Source organism: Lygodium microphyllum, chromosome 24, assembly GCF_053477565.2.
Source record: "Lygodium microphyllum isolate KBCC chromosome 24, Lygodium_microphyllum_v1.1.10, whole genome shotgun sequence".
In the NCBI taxonomy this organism is placed as follows: domain Eukaryota; kingdom Viridiplantae; phylum Streptophyta; class Polypodiopsida; order Schizaeales; family Lygodiaceae; genus Lygodium; species Lygodium microphyllum.
Genome location: NC_141158.1, coordinates 91778203 through 91798311, shown reverse-complemented (window position 1 = coordinate 91798311; position 20109 = coordinate 91778203). Strand labels below are relative to the sequence as shown.

Below are 20109 nucleotides of genomic sequence, written 5' to 3'. Positions count from 1 at the left end.
GTGATTATTTATGGTTGAATAAATGGAAAATGAGCAAGGGAGGTGAGGGGAATTTTTTAGAATTTTTGAGAATTTTTTTAAGAATTTTTTACTATTTTAAATGAATTTTCTACATTTATTGGCAATTTAGGGGTAAAATTAGGAAATATTTAATTTTCAGAAATTGTAGGGTAGGTAATTTCCAGCGGACAAACTCCCAAAAATTGGCAAAAAGCAAAGGGAATTTTTAGAAATTTTTTCTGAATTATTTTGATGGAAAATTAATTTAGAAATTAATTAAATCATATAAATCATGTTAATCAGAGAAGTCAGTTAGAAATAAGTCAGTTAAGTCTGGTTAGTATGGGTAAGTCATGGTAGTCTGCCCAAGTCAAGTCAAGTTAGGTTAGTCAGGTTGGATAAGTCAGATAAGTCCAGTTAGTAGAAACTAACCTAAAGGGGTTAGGTAACCTAAGGTGGGTTAGGGTTAGGGTTAGGGTTAGGGTTAGGTTTAGTGGGATCCTAGTTAGGGTTAGGGTTAGGGGTAGTAGTCCTAGTTAGGGTTAGGGTTAGTGGGATCCTAGTTAGGGTTAGGGTTCCTAGTTAGGGTTAGGGTTAGGGGTAGTAGTCCTAGTTAGGGTTAGGGTTCCTAGTTAGGGTTAGGGTTAGCTAGCTAGGGTTAGTAACCAACTAACTAGGGTTAGTTAGTTATTAACTGGAGTTAAGTTAGAGGTTAACTAATGTTAAGTTAATTGTGATTACTAAGGTTAGTGATTAACTAAGCTTAGGTTAGTAACTAACCAAGGTTAGTGGCTAACCTGAGTATGGTTAATGGAGGAGGAGGTGGTTGTAGGTGGAGGTGGTGGAGATAGGTGGTGGGGGAGGAGGAGAGGGCGGAGGAGGGTGGTGGCAGCTTCCGGCGGCGAGTGGGCGGCTGCCGGCGGACTGGCGGGCGAGAGGCGGCCGACATGTGGCGCGTCTGGCAGACGTCGAGGAGAGCGAGGGGCAGGCGGCGACTGGAGGCAGGGCAAGCTCTGACGGCGGCGCGGTCCACACGGCGACGTCGGCGGTCCACACGGCGTGGCGGCGGCGCTGTGCAGGCGGCGAGTACCACAGGCGCGGGGCGCGGGCTGAACACCCGGCGGGCGCAGGCAGGGGCCTTGGGATCTGCGAGGGCACGACGGCGAGGGGCCAGGCTATCGATGCTGGAGCCGAGGCGGGGCATGCGTCGTCAGGCGCTACAGAGGAGGGCCGAGGAGCGGCGCTGGCTGCACGGCGAAGCGGTGGAGGGGCTGGCGCGGGCGACTGGCGTCGATGAGGAGGATGCGACAGTGGCGGCAGCGGGGCAGAGGAATGAGGAAGGGGGGAGGAGGAAGGAAGAAGGGGAGGAGAATGCAGGCGGGAGGAAGGGAAGGAGGAAGGGGAGGGAGAAGAGGAGGGACGCAAGGAGAGGGAGGCGGTTGGGGGAAGGGGTCGGGCGGTTGGGGGGAAGGGGTGGGCAGGGTGGGTGGGCAAGGGCCCAAGGGGGGTAGGGGGGAAAGGGTGGATGGGCAGGGGCCCAAGGGGAGTGGGGGGTGCCCAAGGAAAGGGTAGGGGTGGGAGAGGGTAGGGTAGGGTAAGGGGTGCCCAAAGAAAGGGACGCGTACCCCCGTCCCGCGCACGTGCGCGGGGCGGGGTAAAAAAATTTACGGTGACGGGATTGAAATGACGCTGGGATGACGGTACGGGTCATGCGGACACGACCGGGGCGCGTGGAGACGCGTAAAATCGAAAAAGGGCGCGTTCACGCGCAAAACAGGCACGCAAATACACGTAAAAATAAAGAAAAATTAATAACTCCCAATCCGGATATCAAAACGAAATAGCGTAAAAACAAAAAGTGGGCAGGGCGACAGGCGAAAGACAGGGAAAATAGACGACGGAGGGTTGGGGAAGGGTAAAGGGTGGTCACGTGCAAAAAACACAAAAAACGAACCAAAAAACGCAATTAAAAATTAATGTCGAAAAATCCGTGCATCGGAATGAGGTGGAGAAAAAAGGAAAACTGTGAAAAAAGATGTGCCCGACAATCCTATCTCATCAAAACATAATTCCGACTGAGATAAGACGCGTTCACGTGGGAAAAACCCAAAAAACAAACCCAAAAATGGGATCGGAAATTAATATCGGACAAACCGTGTGCCGGAATGATGCGGAGGAAAAAGGAAGAATGTCAACAGGAAGGAGTGGCACAGGGTTATTATGTTAAACCGCAGTTCCGGTGGAAATAGGAGGGGTTCACATGCAAAAAACACCTAAAATACTCCCGAAAACACATTTAAAAATTAATAATAAAAAATCCAGAAGTCGAAAGAGGGTGGAGAAAAAAGGAAAAAGGTGGGGGAAGGCACAGGGGACACGGCTGTCAAATCAAATTGGAATTTTGATGCAAATAGGGCAGGTTCACATGGAAAAATGTCAAAAAGACGCATGAAAAAGTCGTAAAAAACCGGAAAATTAATAATGGACAAACTGTGTACCGGAATGATGCGGAATAAAAAGGAAAAATGTCAGGGGAAAAGTAGTGGTCAGGGCTATGACAGCAGATCAGGGTGCCGAAGCAAGAAAAGCGCGTTCACATGGAAAAAGGGCTAAATTACGCAAAATGCTTCAAAAATTAATAACTCAAAAACCGTGCACCGGAACAGGGGTAGGTAAAAAGGAAAAATGGTCCGTTCAAAGGGAGGAACAGGGCTATAAGGTTGGATTGGGACTTTGGTGAACATAGGATGCATTCACATGGCAAGACCAAAAAATCAAGGAATGAAGGAAAACTGCAAGGGAACAGCCCCAAGGATGGGTGGAACATAACCGGGTGGATGGGAAGGGACCCCATTAGGGTAAAAGCAAGTCATGGCCTACATGCATGAACAGGGTAAGGCATATGCAAAGGGGTATGCATTGTAGACGCGTAGGGACACGTCCCCACACTTAAGACCTTAGCGGATAGGGTTAACCGAGCAACAGGGACCTAGGACCACGCCACGGACCATCCACTAACGTCCCCACACTTAAAACATGACCGTCACTGAGAAACCAAAGTGGGAGGGTTAGAAAAACTTGGCCCATTTTGCCAAGAAGCAAGGGTGAGTGTCGATGGCACGTCTAGTGTTGTTGTCGACTGTAGGAGGTACCAAGGCATCTTTACAGCACACGTCCTTCATGGCAGGGACCACGCGGCAGCACCCAGGGAGGTAGCTGATGGAAGGAATCACAGGAAATGCGTCGATGATGAGGGATATTTCACTCAACTCGCAGTCACTCAAATGAAATGAAAGAACAGTCACTTGCCCCATGACTAATATCACTCGAGGAATAATGATGGAAACCCATATCTCATACCCGGTTGAGGAATCAACAAGGAGGAATGGTGCAAAGGGAGTATGCCAGGGTGCACAGTTGATGGTGCATTAGTGCGTCCAACCCGTTTGGCATAAGTGCAAGGAGGAAGGCAAGGGAGCCTTACAGTGCAATGTACAGAACAGGGTGATGTGTCTTGTGATGACGGTAGAGACCCATCCCATGGGTGCATAGGGAAACGGGAACATACCTGACTCCAAGTGTCGTAACGTCCCTCAATCTCACCTCTCGGTAATTGATTGAAGAAACTCCAGTCACACTCAGCCCACCCTCTGTCTCACGCTCTGTTGATAAATACAGAAGGGCAGCCTTTTCCTGAAACCCATTGATGTAATCCTCACAGTCACTTGTGTAAAGGTTGTATGCCTTGTGCGCATTTGATGGTGCAACAGTGCATCCCGCCTTGTGCCGGCATACGGTGCGAGAAGGAAGGCCAGGGAGCCTTATAGTGCAGTGCACAGAAACAAATTGTGCTTTGTGCATTGAGGGGCCCATCCCGTGCGTGCAACACTTCATTCACACTTCTCACCTCTCATTTGATTTGAAGGGAAAAGACAGGTCTCTCGACCCACCCTCTGTCTCACTCTCTGTTGATAGATACAGAGGGCAACCTTACTCACTTCCCCATCCGGTTAGGATGAAAGCTCACATCACTCGATTGTTTGTCGATGAAGATCGCGTTGTCAGTTGTTGAAGAGGCTTACCCAGGGAGGTAGCCATCAAATCGAACGTTGTGTTGAATAGGACATGTCATCTGCTAGAGGACAGGTAGTCACTTTGCAAAGAGACCCAGGACACAGCGTACCAAGGGAGGCAGCTTCGGAATTGGATCCTGAAAATATCAATTAATGAATCCACTTTCTGGACTGCTGGGTGTTACCACCTTTTCCACAGCCAGCTTCTCGCCCAAGGGTGTTTATCACCTTTTCGTGGAATGAGGCCTGCTATGACAGGGAATTTCTTCCTTTTCTCTCATAACAGATATATATATATATATATATTTTTTTGCTTGTTTTCCCCTATTCCCGAGGGTGTTTCCACCTTTTCTCGAAGAATAGGTCGGCATGACAGGGACCTAAGTCATTTTCTCCCATAACCGATATGTTTTGTTTTTTTTTTTCAAATTGAGCAAGGGAATGGTAGAAAGACCATGTATCAAGACCAACCTCGCCACTGTCGCTGGTGGAAAATAGAGGATAAGAGATCAAGGCTAGAAGGGGGGTTTGAGGAGACAGAGGGTTGCATCCACTTCATCAGGAGTGATTGAAGAACGGCTATCAGAAGTATCATCATAAGAAGTACAGTACCGCGCCAACGAGGGAAAGGATCAAGTGCCCGTAATTGTCAAGATCCCCAAGGAGGGAAGTACTTCTTCAGGCGATATCCATTGATCAGAAAGGGATCATCAGAGGCATCAATGGTCTGCACTTGGACAGAACCATTAGGGTTGACGGCAAGTACCTTATAGGGGCCCATCCACCGCTGCTGGAGCTTTCCAGGAAACTTGCCAAATCGTGAATCATAGGCTAGGACCAAATCACCTTCTTTGAACTCCTTGTGCTTGATAAAGCTATCATGGTAAGCCTTACGTCGAGCTTGCGTGGCTTCCATGCACTGTAGAGCCATCCTACGAATTTCGTCCAAACATTCCAAGTGCAGGAGATGGCGTTGCAGTGAATTATCATCCCCCAAACGCTCTTTGATGGCCACTCTCAAAGAGGGTAGTTCCAATTCAACAGGAAAAACAGCTTCTGTACCATACACCAGCTGGAAGGGTGTCTGTCCTGTTGCTGCTTTATGGGAGGTTCTGTACGCCCAGAGGGCCTCTGTAAGTCGATCGTCCCAATCACGACGATGTGCGGCAATTGTTCTTGTCAGAATCGAGCAGAGGATGCGATTCGTGACTTCGACTTGGCCGTTGGCTCTGGGGTAATAAGGAGTGGACTTGCGATGGCGGATCTTATACAACTCTGTCAACTCTTCCATGACTTTATTAAGGAAATGAGTGCCTCTATCACTTACCAGCTCTAAGGGACTGCCAAAACGGGTGATGATATTCTCATACATGAACAGGGCCACGCTGTTACCATCGTCCCGCTTTAGGGCTTTAGCTTCACACCACTTTGTGACATAATCCGTACATACGAGGATGTATCTGTTCTGTTTCCTTCTGGTGGGAGGATCGATCGGACCTACGAAGTCGATGCCCTACTTCTCAAACGGCTTCAAAGGAAGGATAGGTTGCAGTGGCATGGCATTTGTCTTGGTGGGTTTCCCCATTCTCTGACAAGCATCACATCTTTTACAGTAATCATAGGCATCCTTGTGAATGGTAGGCCACCAGTAACCTGCTAGCAGAGCCTTCCTGGCTGTAGCTTCTCCTGCAAAGTGACCTCCACATGGTTTGTCATGGCAAGCCTTCAGCACAATCCCAATCTCATCTCCTGCAACACATCTTCTGAGCACTTCATCTTTGCCTTTCTTGTACAGTGCACCGCCTAGCAAGGTATAGGGGGCTGATTCTAGCATGAGCTTCTTCCTTTCCCGACTAGAGATACCAGGAGGGTACTGTTGGGTTGCCAGCAGATTGGCAATGTCTGCATACCAGGGAGTTACAGTTTCTACCAAGAATAGGGAAGCATCAAGGAGGTCTGGATCATCTTGCTCCTCGTCTGCAGTTTGTGGGATACGCGACAGATGATCAGCCAAAACATGGGAACGACCAGGCTTAGTAATCACCTCAAAGTCGAACTCTTGGAATAAAAGGAGCCATCTCATCATTCGTCCTTTCACATCTGCTTTGTTCATCAAGAAGGACAGGGCCTCATGATTCACATAAAATTTAAAGTGGGTGGATAGGAGGTAATGGCGGAACTTCTCTAGGGCAAACACCATTGCCAAGCACTCCAGCTCTGTCACTGTATAGTTCCGTTCCCTATCAGTGACTTTTCGGCTTGCGTAATAGATTGATTGATCCAACTTTGAGGAGCCCTTTTGGCATAGGACTGCGCCTAAGCCTTCAATAGATGCATCAGTGTGTACATGGAACTCTTTCATCCAATCAGGAGGTTGCAGAATGGGTGCCTCAATCAGACACTGCTTCAGAGTGTAGAAAGCTTTGTCACATTCTTCCGTCCAAGTAAACTCTGCATCTTTCCTCAGGAGCTTGTGCAAGGAGGTTGCCTTTGTTGCAAAATGAGCTATGAACCTTCTGTAGTAACCCACATGGCCTAGGAATCCCCTCAACTGTCAGAGCTGCAATCTTTTCAATCTTTGCAGGGTCTGTTGATATCCCTTGTGCAGAGACAATGTGGCCCAACAGAACTCCGGAAGAGACCCCAAAGATGCATTTGTCGGGGTTGAGGGAAATCCCATACTCCCGGCATCGGTCAAAGCATTGTTCCAGGTGTTCCCAGTGTTCACAGATCAAACTATAGACACAGAAGTCATCCAAATATACTTCAATGAAGTCGTGCAGATGATTTTGAAATGCAGCCATCATGACTCGTTGGAAAGTAGCAGGAGCATTGCAGAGCCCAAATGGCATCACTCGGTAAGCGTAGGTCCCCCATTCTATGGTGAAGGTTGTTTTGGATTGGTCTTCTTCTGCGATTTGGACTTGGTTATATCCACTGAATCCATCCAGAAGGGAATAAAGCTCATGTCCTGCCACTGTGTCCAACAGTTGGTCTGTGAAAGGGATAGGAAAGTGACCCTTCTTCGTCTTGGAATTGAGCTTTCGGAAATCCACACATATTCGCAATTTGCCATTCTTCTTGGGTACAACCACGATGGATGAAACCCATTCACTATTTGCCATTGGATAGATGAACTCGGCTTCTAGAAGCTTCAGCAGCTCCGCTTTCACCAATGTGGAATAATTCGGGTTCATTCGCCTCTGTCGTTGCCGTACTGGCTTAGCATCAGGCTCCAAGTCAATATGATGTTGACATATTGTGGGATCAATCCCCTTTAGGTCTTTGTAAGACCACGCAAACACGTCCAAATTCTCTTTCAACAAGTTGTACAAGGTTAACAACTCCTCTTCTGGGAGACTGTTACCCACCTTCAAGTGGCGTTCAGTGCCTTCTGCATCCACAAAGGTTAACTGCCTTTCACCTTCTACTTCACGGATGAAGGTCCCACGGACTGCTTCTGGATACAGATCCGACTCCTTCAAGGGAGTGGTGTCCTCTTCTGATGTCCCATTAGAACCAACTTCTTCTTTTGGTGGAGACCTAGGTTGCTCTTTAAGATGTTGGAATGGGATTAGAGCTGTTTCGGGTTTGGTTTCAAAACTAATTACCTCTTGGCTTGAAGACTCCTCTTCTGATGATACATCCAGAAACGTCACATAACAGGGACCCTCTGATGCCTGTTGGGTTAGTTGGACTGGTGCTTGTTGGCACGGTGCATCATTATCATCTTTCTTTGGCAAAGATGAGTTAAGACGGCATGAGCCACTGCTGAAAGATGGTTTGTTCTTCTTAATCCATTTCTTATAAAGGTTTTGCATATGAGAAGATCCATTTACCAGACCAAATGGTACCATCACCATGCTGTCCCATAGCATGAGCTCGTCGGCTTCTGATGCTTCTGGAACTTCTCCCTCAAATCTATCCTCTTCAAGTGGGATAGACTCTTCCATTTCACTTTCATAATCTTCTTCGTTCATATCATATTCATCCTCTTCTGTCTCTGTCTCTGCTTCTACCTCTGCTTCTGCTTCTGCTTCTGTTTCTGTAGGAGCTCTGTAACAGAAGAACAGATTCTCTGTTTCCTCTCCTGCCTCTGTCTCTGCTGTGGCCATGTAACAGGGAGAGTAGTACATCCATGCTTCTATCTCACCGTCAGAAGTGATTTCAGAAGTCATTCCTGGTTCAGGCAGGAAGTATTCACCCATTGATAATGGCTTGGCATCTTTTGGAAGTCGGCTTACAGTATCCACTGTTAAGGAATGTGCCACTGTTTTCTTGGGAAGGATCTGTTTGATAGCATCTTCGTCTGCTGATGTTCCATCTGTAGCCTCATTAGGGGAATCAGAAGATAATTCCAAGGAGGTGGATCCATGTCCTTTTTGAGAACCATACAGTTTCAGCACCACTTTATTGGGTCCTCTACCCAAGGTCAAAGTTCCTTTGAACCAATCCGTCCTTGCTCGGGCTTCAAAAAGCCATGGTCTGCCCAGTAACAGAGGATAGGATGTACCATAAGAGTTTGGCTTCACCACCAGATAGGTTAGCCAATAATCTTTTCCAGCCACTGTAGTCTTCACATATGGGAGAATGCCCAAAGGCTTGATTCTACTCTGATCCGCCAGTCTGATGAGCCATTGGGTTGGTTGCACTCCTTGTAAGCCTAGATCCTTCATTGTAACATCCGTCATAATGTTCACTGATGAACCACCATCAATCAGTGCATTTGCAATGAAGTAGCCTTCTATCCACACACCAGTCTCTGGGGTACCCGGATCTAGGAAAGCATTAGCCACATCCACTTCTTTTACAGGCTCTGGAGCCTTGTTGGGCTTTGTTGCTGTTGAGGAAGCAATCCTTAAGCCACGTCTTCTTGTCAGTATACTTTTGAACCTTTTCCGGCAACTGGGGGACAACATTAATAATTGTCGGAATGTGAGGTTTGGTTTAAAGGTATCTAGATCTCTGACCAGATCGTATTCCTTAATAGGATCCACTGGCTTCTCTAACCGATTAGGGAATGGGGCAACACCCATTTTCATTTTCCCTCTTTCTTCCAACAGAGGAATTACAGGAACTTCTTCTGTCACTTGTGGCACTTCCTCCTCTTCTGTCTCCTGGACCTCCGGTCCTATCTCTGTAACTCTCTGTGGCACTGTAGTGCTCTGTACGGCACTGTTAGGCTCTGTTCTGTTCTGTTCTTCTGGTGGAAGATTGAACTTCATTGTTCTGGCAGGAGGGTTATTTTCTTTCTGGACAGGTGGTTCCTTCTGCTTTGCACGCGTGATGGCAGCAACTTCCAATTCCACTAAATTGGAGGTAGGCTCTTGGGCCTTGGACGGACTATCAGTAGCACTGTTTTTCACTGGGGCTGGGCTTGGACAATCCTTTGCAGTGTGGCCTTCTCCTTTGCATCGACTGCATAAGGGCTTGTAATCCACTGACCTTCGAGGATTTGGACAATTTGGTGAGATGTGTCCCTTTTCTCCGCATCTGTAACATTCCACTTCTGATCTATGACCACCGCCAGACTGTCTTCCTCTATAACTTTGGGAAGGAAATCTTCTGGGTCCGAAATTAGGACCAAACTCTCTAGGCTTGGGTCCAATATCCTGTGTTGTCATTTTGGATTCTAGCAAGTTAAATCTTGCATCTTCTTCCTTTCTTCTCCTATCATGCATTTCCTTCAGAGAGCAAATGTCCTCTCTATGGTTCTTCCGCAAACAGTAGGAACAGAAGGCCCCAGGAATAGTTGGTTTTTGTGTACATTCAGTGGCTAAATGGCCTGCTTGATGACACTTACCACACCAAGTGTTTGACCGCATCACATCTCTTCCTGCTCCTGCAATGTTGGATATGCTGGCAGTATTCACTTTCAACGTCTGTAGTTGTTCTGTAATCACATCCATCAACTCCTTTTTGATGTTTGCAACTGAGTTGGATAAATAATCCTTCAAGCTTTCTCCTCCGGACGTACTGGTAGGAGGGTTTTGAGGAGTCTCGGTAATCACTGCATAAACGGGCTGGGTTGGTACAGAGGGGTCTCTGTTCTGGTTCTGATTCAGAGCTCCTGTTTGAACTGTTGGCTGTTGGCTCCAGTTGGTAGGATTCCACTGTTGCTGCTGATTTGGTATTGAGGAAATTGGTTGGGACCATTGTTGTTGAGGTTGAACCACCATTTGAGGCATGGATTGTGGCCACTGTGGATTTGGTGCACTGTACTGTGATACCGGGGGCATCTGTTGGTAGGGATAGGAAACAGTCCCTGGAACTGCATTTGGTGGGTACATCATTCCTGGCATCAGAGGAGCTAGGACTCCTCTTCCTGAATTCATCGCCAATCTAGCTTCCACTTCATCGTACAGCCTTGCACCTTCTGTTGCAGCTTGCAGGGTGGCTGGTCTTTGCAGCTCCACAAACTTACGGACTTCTGGTTGTAATCCTCTGAGAAACACTCCCTTCTGAATGCCATCATCTAGATTATGGTTAGTCCATCTCTTCAGGATGGATTCCATTCGTGAGACATAGGCTTCCACTCTTTCTCCAGAGGACCGACTTAGGTTCATAAATTCCTCTCGCATCCGCTCTTCAAAACCTTCACGCCTGAATTTAGTGAGGAAGGCCAACTTCAGGTCGTCCCATGTGCCAAAAGTTCCTGCTGCTTGTCTCTCATACCACTGAAACGCCGCGCCCTTGAAAGTGGCGGGGAATATTGCTAACCAATGCTCAGGGGTTTTGGCATTGTTAGCCACACATGCTACCATAAACTCTGCTACATGAAGATCGGGGTCTTCATTGTACTCTCCCTTAAAAACTGGCAATGGGACTACATTCGCTGGTCTGTCATCAATATTTCCAGGACGGATCTGGCTTGGAAGTGGACCTCCAGCATGAGGAGGAAGCGCTTGATGTGCCATTGGGACTTCTGTAAAGAGTTCCGCAAGGGCGTCAAAGGCGGCTTCTGCTGCGAGCTCGCTCTCGGCTCTGATTTTTGCTTTCTCTCTTCTCACGTACCTCTGGACTCGTTCTAACGCTTGCCTTTTTATTGCGTCATTCATCAGGGGTGTGGCTCCACTAGGTTATTAGTGCTCCACAGAGGGTTAACAGAAGGCTTCAGTCTCTAGAGGACTCTCTTGCCAACATTTCTTCTACTTCTTTCTTTTCAACGTCCCTGAATTCTGCTTTCATGCCACTGCACAGGGGAAGGTATTCGGTTCGCAAGGTGTCAAAATGCATACGTCTGAGCATTGTGGTGGTGCCATCATCATAGTAATGCCAGCTTCTGATGGTTTCAACAGTGTATGTTGTGAAAAACACTCTGTCTACCAACTTCCAATGGGTTGCTAATTGAACAAACAGAAGATTATCAGTATACCAAGCATCCCATGTATCTTGCTGTTGAGCGTCCACGAACAAATTCCAACTCTTTTCCTTCTTGTCTTTGTGAATCTCTACAGACCAAGACTCCTGAAGCTTCTTCACAATCTCCCACTTGATGTTGTCTGGAAACTTCTCAATGAATGCCAAATCTTCCATGGATGGTCATTCTCTCTGTTTCTGCTCTTCAATTTGTTCCCAAACAGTTTGCCACCAAGATGCAAGTTTCTGCTGCTTCAATAAGAAGAGGAAACTGTCCACCGCATAGAGCATGCATCATGATGGTGATGTGTTTCCGCCATTGTGGGATGAACTTCTTGTGGAAAGTGGCTTTGATTATGAGAAATTCCAACTCTTCAGTGGAAGAAGGAATTTTACAAACATCCATTGAATTCTTCTCTTCTTGGCAATGCCATTTCCTTCATTTTCAGCCTCTTCTGGTGCTTGTTGATGGCAAGCTTCCCCGGCTGCGCACCAAAAACATGGAGCCCCAAGAGGAACACCAAGGAAAATGGAATTCTCTTGCAAGAAAATCTATCTTGTAACATCAAAAAGCTTGTTTATCATATTTCATATGATCACAATGAAGAAAAGAACACCAGGCACAACAAATCTTCATGCAGGATCATGTAGATCTCCCACGAATTTAATAGAATCAGCCATATTCTTCAACATCTTCACAAAATCCATCAATAGAACAAAGGAAGCAAAGGAATACACCATCTTGGAATGGAAATACATCACATAGTATTCATCTTCAATATCTTCATAGTCTTCTCTCTCAATCTCTCATATACAATCACTCTGTTTGAGTAGAATTGGCTATCTCTGACTCTCTCTCTCTCTCTCCATCAATAATACATCATGTCCTCACTACAATCTCTCAAAAATACTCTCAATAATCCTTCTTAGGTCATGGATACCCCTCCCAAGAGGTATGTCTGATATGAAGAGTCACCAGAGCCTCTACAGTGTCCTTTCATAGCTCACTACTGTCACTTCACTCTAGTCTTTACTTGAGTCTTCAGCAGCTACTTCTTCCACTTCTTCCAGCTCTTTTGCACTTGTATTCACCTCTTTCCAAGGCTAGAAAAATTTCCCAAAGTCACACATACATTCCACAGAACACATATAGAAGCATACAGAACAGTCTACAAAACAGTACCAGAACAGCTACAGTACAGAACAGAACAGAGACAGAAGCTCTACAGAAGACCTACAGAAGGTTACAGAAGGTCATCAAAACCACATAACTCACTCTCAAACCATTCCAAACTTTCACAAACCATTCAATAAGCTTTCACAATATCTCAATCTTCATCAATCAATACTCCATCCCTCCTTTTTACAGAAGACAATCAGAACAAAACAGAGCAAAACAGAACAAAACAGAAGGTATACAGAACCTATCAGAACCTATCAGAACATCACAGAACCACCAACAAACATCATGAACTTCCAAAACTCAATCATTATCATCCAAGACACTCTCAAACCACTTCCAAATCAATCAATCATCTCATAAAATCAACCATTCAGCTCTTAAAAACAACAAAAATTAGCCAAAAAACAAGTCATTTCAACACTCAACAGGTGGCTTCTTCGATTGGCAATTGGCTGCTAGATGTCCAGGTTGATGGCATTTGTAACACACTATAAGTTTGGCTTTAGATACATTGTTTGCAATGGTAGGAAGTCTAGGAATATTAGGATTTGGCTGTGAAGATGGCTTAGGGTTTTGATTGGTATTTGATGGCAAAGCAGGTGGTTTTGTCCAAGACTTACGGAAAGATGATGAAGGAAATCGACTTTGATTGAATCTTCTAAAATTTGAATTGAATTGCTTAGAACCATAGTTACCATTTGCTTGAAATTGTTGTGGACACTTGTCTCTTCCTCGAATCTTTTCTTCAATGTCATGAGCTAAAGAAATTGCATCTTCAAGAGTTGCAAGCTTGAACATATTGACTTCAGCATAGTAATGCCCAAGTAATCCAGACATATACTTCCACTTATGAGTCACTTCAGGCATGTCTTCAAGCATGCGTAGTTGGAGTAAGGCATTCCAAAAGCGTTCGGTGTACTGGGAAATGGGCTCACGATCTCTTTGGTGAAGAAGTTCCCATTGCTTTATGGCTTTTTCATGCAATTGTGGAGGAAGGAAATTCTGCATAAACTTCTTTTTGAAACTCTCCCAGGTAGTGGGACAATCTATGCTCTTACGAACCACGGTCCACCAAAGAGATGCTCTATTCACTAAATGATTAGTGACACACTTGATTTTATCTTTTTCAGCGTATGTCTCTTCATGAAAGTAATCATCAAACTGACTGATGAATGCAAGAACAGTCTTTCCATCTCGAGTTCCATTGAAAGTATGGAATTTGAAATTTCTTTTACTTATCTTTGTTTCTTTGCAGATGGATTGAGCTTCGAGAGTCGCATCGATGGTTCGTCAAATAAGATCTTCGATTTGTGGTCCATCTTTGTCGGTAGTCGATCGTTGTAAATTGGCCAATTAAACTTGTAAGGCTTGCCGGGCTCTTCGTTCTTCATCCAACTGCATCATAATTAAATCCAATTTTTGTTCCATCGTAGGTTCAGGAAGATCGCCTTCAACCATTAAATCATCCATATTTTGTTCCGTCATCCTGTAAAAAATTCAAGAGACCTCACACTCTCAAAATCCAATTCGCAGGATGAGCGTAGCTCAAAGTCGAGTGTACAAGGCTTATAGATTTTTGTTTGGCTTTTATGGTCTTCGACTTTTGCGGTTGCGAGATTTAAAGTCTTCGTAAAATCTGTGTATGACCTTCTGCGTATGCTGAAATTGGTTCAGCAAGTCTGCATATGCGAACAGAGTCTTCCATGGAACAACTTTGCAGTTCAGTGCTTCTGTGCAGGAACAGTCCTTATGGGAGTTTTTGGCATAAGTCAGTTTTGACTTCTGGGAACTTGTTAGACCTTCATGACTTGCAAAGTAACAAAACTTGGAGGATTTAAGTGATTGAAGCTTGTAAAGCTTATATGACTTAAGCTTATGAATAGGATGAAAACTAACAACGAATTTTTAGGAGGGGGGCATTTTTCAGCCGCATGATGGGACCTAAAACGGGCCGGCACTGGCTCATGCACTAGCTGGACCTCTATCATGCACTCAACAACCCCACGGCCTCATCGCCAGGAGTGTGGATGACACATACATCATCTTCCTGAACATCTTGCGTTTGTATCATGTCTGGTAGTCCAACTCTAACCCAATTAACACTCCTTAGAGGGAGTCCCTAGCACATTGCCAAATAGCACGAAGTACAAACATAGGAGGTCCTCCCATGGCTGACTGTCGCTACTTCACTGTGACTCTCCTACACCTCGGGGATTGGCCCCTCGATGCGTCGCTAAACATATGATATAACACAATATCGCACACATTTCCAGCTTGATAACATTTAAATTAACGCATCAAACATCAAGGGAAGGACCCTCTCCACTAGTCAAATATCGTACCTAAAGCTTGCAATTGGACAAGAGCTAATTAAAATGAACTAGGTTACCCTTACCCTCACAAGAGGATTGAGCGAAAGATTTCCATCATGGAACCCTAGAGGAAAGAAACTCTTAATGAAAGTTGGAGTAGAATTGAAAAATTTGTAATAGAATATCAAGAGGGTGGAGCCACCCTCAAACCGTCCTTGAGGATCTTAGGTTGGATTATCTAAGATCGCGCTGAAAACCCAACCCATTAGCTATAGAACCTTGGAAAAAATTACCAACCAGAAACTAATGGTTGTTTCTGATTGGATGTAAGACCAATTGCATAAAATCTCATTCTTATTACATAAGAATAAGGGATGTAGCAAGAGTATTCCCTACCACTACAGAGGGTCATCACAGTTGACACGAAAGTAGGAAAAATTCTAAGGTTGAATGCTAAGCGTTCAAAGAGGAACTCCACCTTAGCAAATGTTCTGAGCACTCGCCCCCATTATTGTTTGTGCTTGTAATTTTAGGAGCAATGTCTGTGAAAGGATTATTTGACCCAAGCTCTCATAAGAAACTTGTATAATGAATCAAGTTAAATTCTTGAAGGGGCATGCTAAACCACCTGCAACAGCTGACCGCCAACCCTATCCAAGGGGGTTCTAAATAACCGTGATGGGAATATGGACTAAAACTACTAGGAGAGGTCTCTCCATGGATTGGTTTGAGTGTAGGTGGATGCTTGGATGGTGGGGGGGCTTTGGCTGTAAATCCTTTGGCTCCAGGTCCTACTTAAACGGTGATGGACCTAAAAACGGGCCGGCACTGGCTCATGCACTAGCCGGACCTCGTCACTATGCACAAGACAACCCCTCGGCCTCGCGGCCAGGAGCGTCTATCAAAATCTCTGCCTTCCTAAACATTGCGTTTGTAATACGTTGTAGTCCAACTGATCCTAACCCAATATTGCTCCTCAAAGGGAGTCCCTTTCACATAGCCAAAAGGCTCGAATCACATACACATGGGGTTCCTCCTACGGCTGAATGCCGACAACCCTCTGCGACTCTCCTACACCTTGGGGATTGGCCCCTCGATGCGCCGCTCAACATTTAGACATTTCGCACAAACGTCACTCAAGGTACCAAATAAACGTATCCAGGAATGTACCATTGTCCTTACTTAATTTCCCCTTTATGATCCCACGACTAGCCTACAGCATAGGAACCTCACACTCTCAACGTAGGTCATATCCCAAAAACAATTGCAATGCATATCCAGGAGCTAACTCTGATACTTTTAATTTCCTCTAAATGATCATGCAAAGAGGTGGATGCCTAGTGCTCAAACATCTTAAAAATCAGCAGCGTGCAAGTGCAAATCATCTCTTTCATGCTTTTCTTTCTAACCGCTTTGTGCTTCGTTGCAACACCTAGCACCGAAGTGATCTTCGTGCTACTAGGTTTTAATTTTTATCATTATTATTCCGTCCTAGTTGCAATGCATATAAAATCAGCAAATTATTCCTCATGCTCAGTGTCATTTAACCATTTTTCCACAACTCTACCCTTCCCCGTTGATAGTGCATCATTATATTCATTTCTTTTAGGGTTTCCTTGTCATTTTATGTGGAGAAAGGAATGAAACACGCACCAAAACATATAAACAAGGCTGAACTGAAGCATAACTTCATGCCCCAACCTTGCTATACATCAACAAACATAAATCCTATTTTTCTGTATTTTTCGTAGCCCCAAATGTATTTTTCCCCTATTTTTCATGGTGTTTTTATCATTTTTCCCCATTTTCTTCATTTTCTTGTATTTTTTAAATTGCTGAAAATGAAAACCAGTTTGTGGGCTGTGGCCCTTAGTTCATTTGCAACAAAATTGAAAGATTAGTTGATGTGTATCGACGGTTTTCCCCATTTATATGCCCAAAACCCTTGTTTTTCCCCATTTTTATGGTTTTTCGTGTCTCGGTTCCCTATTTTCTGCTATCCCACACATGTTTTCCTGATTTTTAAATGATGAACAGCTAGAAACCAACTCAAAGCACGACATACTCAAAACTCAATCCATATGAACACATTTTTATCAACCAAATTTGCATCAAAAGACCATTTTCCTTGAAAAAACAATTATTACCGTGTCTTGCGGGTTTTTTCATTAAATTTGGCACGTCCCACGATTGATTTCCAGCCATGAATTCTGCTTGGAATCAGCAATCTACAATGGTTTTGCATTGCTCTTTCATCCCGTCAAGAATCGGCATCCATCCGGCCGTCCATCTTCATCCTATTCCTTCAAGCACGAACGGGGGCTAAGAGGAGAGAGAGAGAGGAGAGAGAAAGACTGGTTTTCTCTCTCTTCAACCAGTCCACCATTGCGGGAGCGGAGACCGGCGAATTGATCGGCACATCATCTTCATCAGGCCTGGAGGTCCATAACCATGGCTTCTTTGTGAGCCAGCAATCGATTGTGGGGGGGGGGGGTCGCGTTTTTTTCGGCGGCTGTTTTCAGCCGCCGCCCCCCCTCCATATCCACGATTTTTTGAGGGGGGGGTGCCAAAGGTCACCCCCCCTCCTTCACACCTTTTCAAATTTCCATTTTGGACCCCCTCTTGGGCACCCCGGCCGGTTTCGGGCCATCTTCCGCACCCGGACTCGGAACTTCGATCTGAAAATTCCTATGAGCTCGTCTCAACATCCCGGACAGGCCTGCAGCTTCACTGACTGGCACAGGCGCACGGAAAAATTATGAAAATTCACGGAGTGTCGCACGGGCGCCCGTCAAGCACTTAATGCTTAAAATCGTCCTAGGTCGAGCTGCCGCCTTCGTGGTTGAGCATTTTCCCCCGCATTTCCATATTTTTCCCCTATTTTTAGGCATGTTCCGGGGCCTAAAATCCATCCTTCATTGGCGACCACGGGATAGGACGACTCAGTCCGTCGAACCCACGAACATATCTGCACATAAACAACCAAAGAAGCATCAAACTGATACAAAACAATTATCACCATAAAACTCAGCACAATGCTCCCCCTACCCCTGACAGAACCAAGGCATAACATCCACAAGGAGTAGGCCTAGCATCATCTAATAGAAGATCCGAAGTGAGTCACGAACCAGCTGCTCCAACACAGCCAAACTAAAAAGAACTGTCAAAGAGGTTGCCCTAAATGGTAGTCTGAACTACTTACCAACTAAAGACAACGCAACTAGGAGCTCCTACAAGGCGAGGACTCCTATAGCCTGAGCAAAGGATATTTTCTTTCAGTATATCTCTTCTTTGAGGGTTTTGATTGGATGAACATACTTGGCATGTAAAAAGGAGGGAGCTGAGCGTAGTGACCCAAGGAGAACAGGGCATCGGTCTCAGGACCTGTCTCGGCACCCAAGAACCTACCAAGCCCTCGCAAGGCGACACTTAATCCTTTTCTAACGCTCACTTTTATTTTCGCTCCAACCTTCCTTGTTTTGATATTATTTTTCCAGCAAGAAGCCACCCCTAGGAAGACAAGGTATCGGCCCCGGGTCTGACTCGTCCCCAGGAACCTACCAGGCCTTCGCAAGGCGATGATCAACTGCTTATATATTTTTATTTCTTTGCTTTTCTGTGATAGGGGTTAGAACCCCTTTTTACACACCTTCGTATTGATATTCATCTTTTGGGATGTTCAGGATTTCTTGGCATCATTATTATTATCTTCTAGCAGGCTTCTCTAACTGCCTCACTACTAACAAGAACGCCTAGAACGGCTGCCTAGCAGGCTGGCAGAACAGGGTCACTAGGACTTCTTTCTCAAACAGGTCTTTTAATGTCTAACAATGTCTTTACAGGAGGTAATGACTACTCCAACCTCCCTCAAACATACTTAGCCTAAACTTGGGACTTTATGCCTTGGTCGCCGGTCCCCAACAAAAAGTATCCCCTCAACAAGTACAAATACACATATAACAGGAAAGAAAGGTACTTGTAAAGGAGAAATATCACCTGGAGTGGCCACAAGAAGCTTCCATCGCAGCAAAGGCTCCTCCAGGCTCCACCAAATTCCACGAACCACGAAACCTGTCCAGCACAACACTCAACAAAAACCCAATTAAACGCACCCGCACTAGACAGGAAAATGGCCCTCTTGGCCTAATGAAATCAGACATGACTTTGCTACAAAACTGAATCGGCCCTCTTGGCCTAATGAAATAAACCAATATTATGCAGAACATCCACCTGGAAACAACCATGATAGACATCAAAGCATACCATTCCCAGGGAAACAAAGGCTCGTAGCCCTAAACTAGGTGCATTAAATTATGACCTATCCCTCCTGCGTATATCGCAAGAGGTGTTCGCATCACATGGCGTCGAATCAGTCTATGGGTCCCCGATAATAAAGGTAGATGAGTCTCGCTTACCCTCTGCATCACCCAAATCAACCATCGTCTGCCAAAGAGGGCATGTTCAGAAAGCATACCCCACAAACGACCAGGTCCTGTCTCACCATCAATAGATATATCGGGACAAGGGCCACAATTAAAGAAGAGGTCCTCTTCATACGCAAGATTAGCCAATGAATCGGCAAACTGATTCCAATTCCGTGGAATCAGCTGAAAAGACACTCTATCGAATTCGTCTAGCAGGGCTATGGCAGTATGATGGTACATACAAAGGATGGGGTTCCGTACCATGTACGTCCCATTGAGTTGATTTAAAACCAACTGAGAGTCCCCTTTCACCAACAACTGGCGGATACCACCCTTCTTTGCAATATTCAAACCCATAATCAGGGCTTTGTATTCTGCCATATTATTGGTAAAATTCGCCCCGAGATAAGCAGCTAACTTCATGACAATGCGTCGTCGGGGGTCTCGGATGACAACTCCTACACTTCCTTTTTTGCATGCACCCCTGGACGCCCCATCAAAGTACAAGGTGTACGTCCATAAAGGGTTTACATATCCCGCCATCCAGAACTCTACTCGTAATTATGGTAATCGAAATTCAGCATTTTCAACGGGTGGACTGTAGGCTCCATCCCTCCATCATCATTGAATTCAACAGGGATGCTCGTCAAAAGTTGTAGGCAGTGATGGCAGAAGACCTTGATTTCCCAAATGAATGTCCCGCCTTCTTGCTCAATCACCTTGTATCCTTTGCTCCACCAAATGAGCTTTCCCTGATG

General features: G+C 45.5%; 1 pseudogene; it reads left to right on the top strand.

The window, feature by feature from the left end:
- The first annotated feature begins 947 nt into the window (after positions 1 to 947).
- The window catches only part of LOC148015361 (uncharacterized), a 77044-nt pseudogene continuing 57882 nt past the window's right edge, over positions 948 to 20109 (top strand).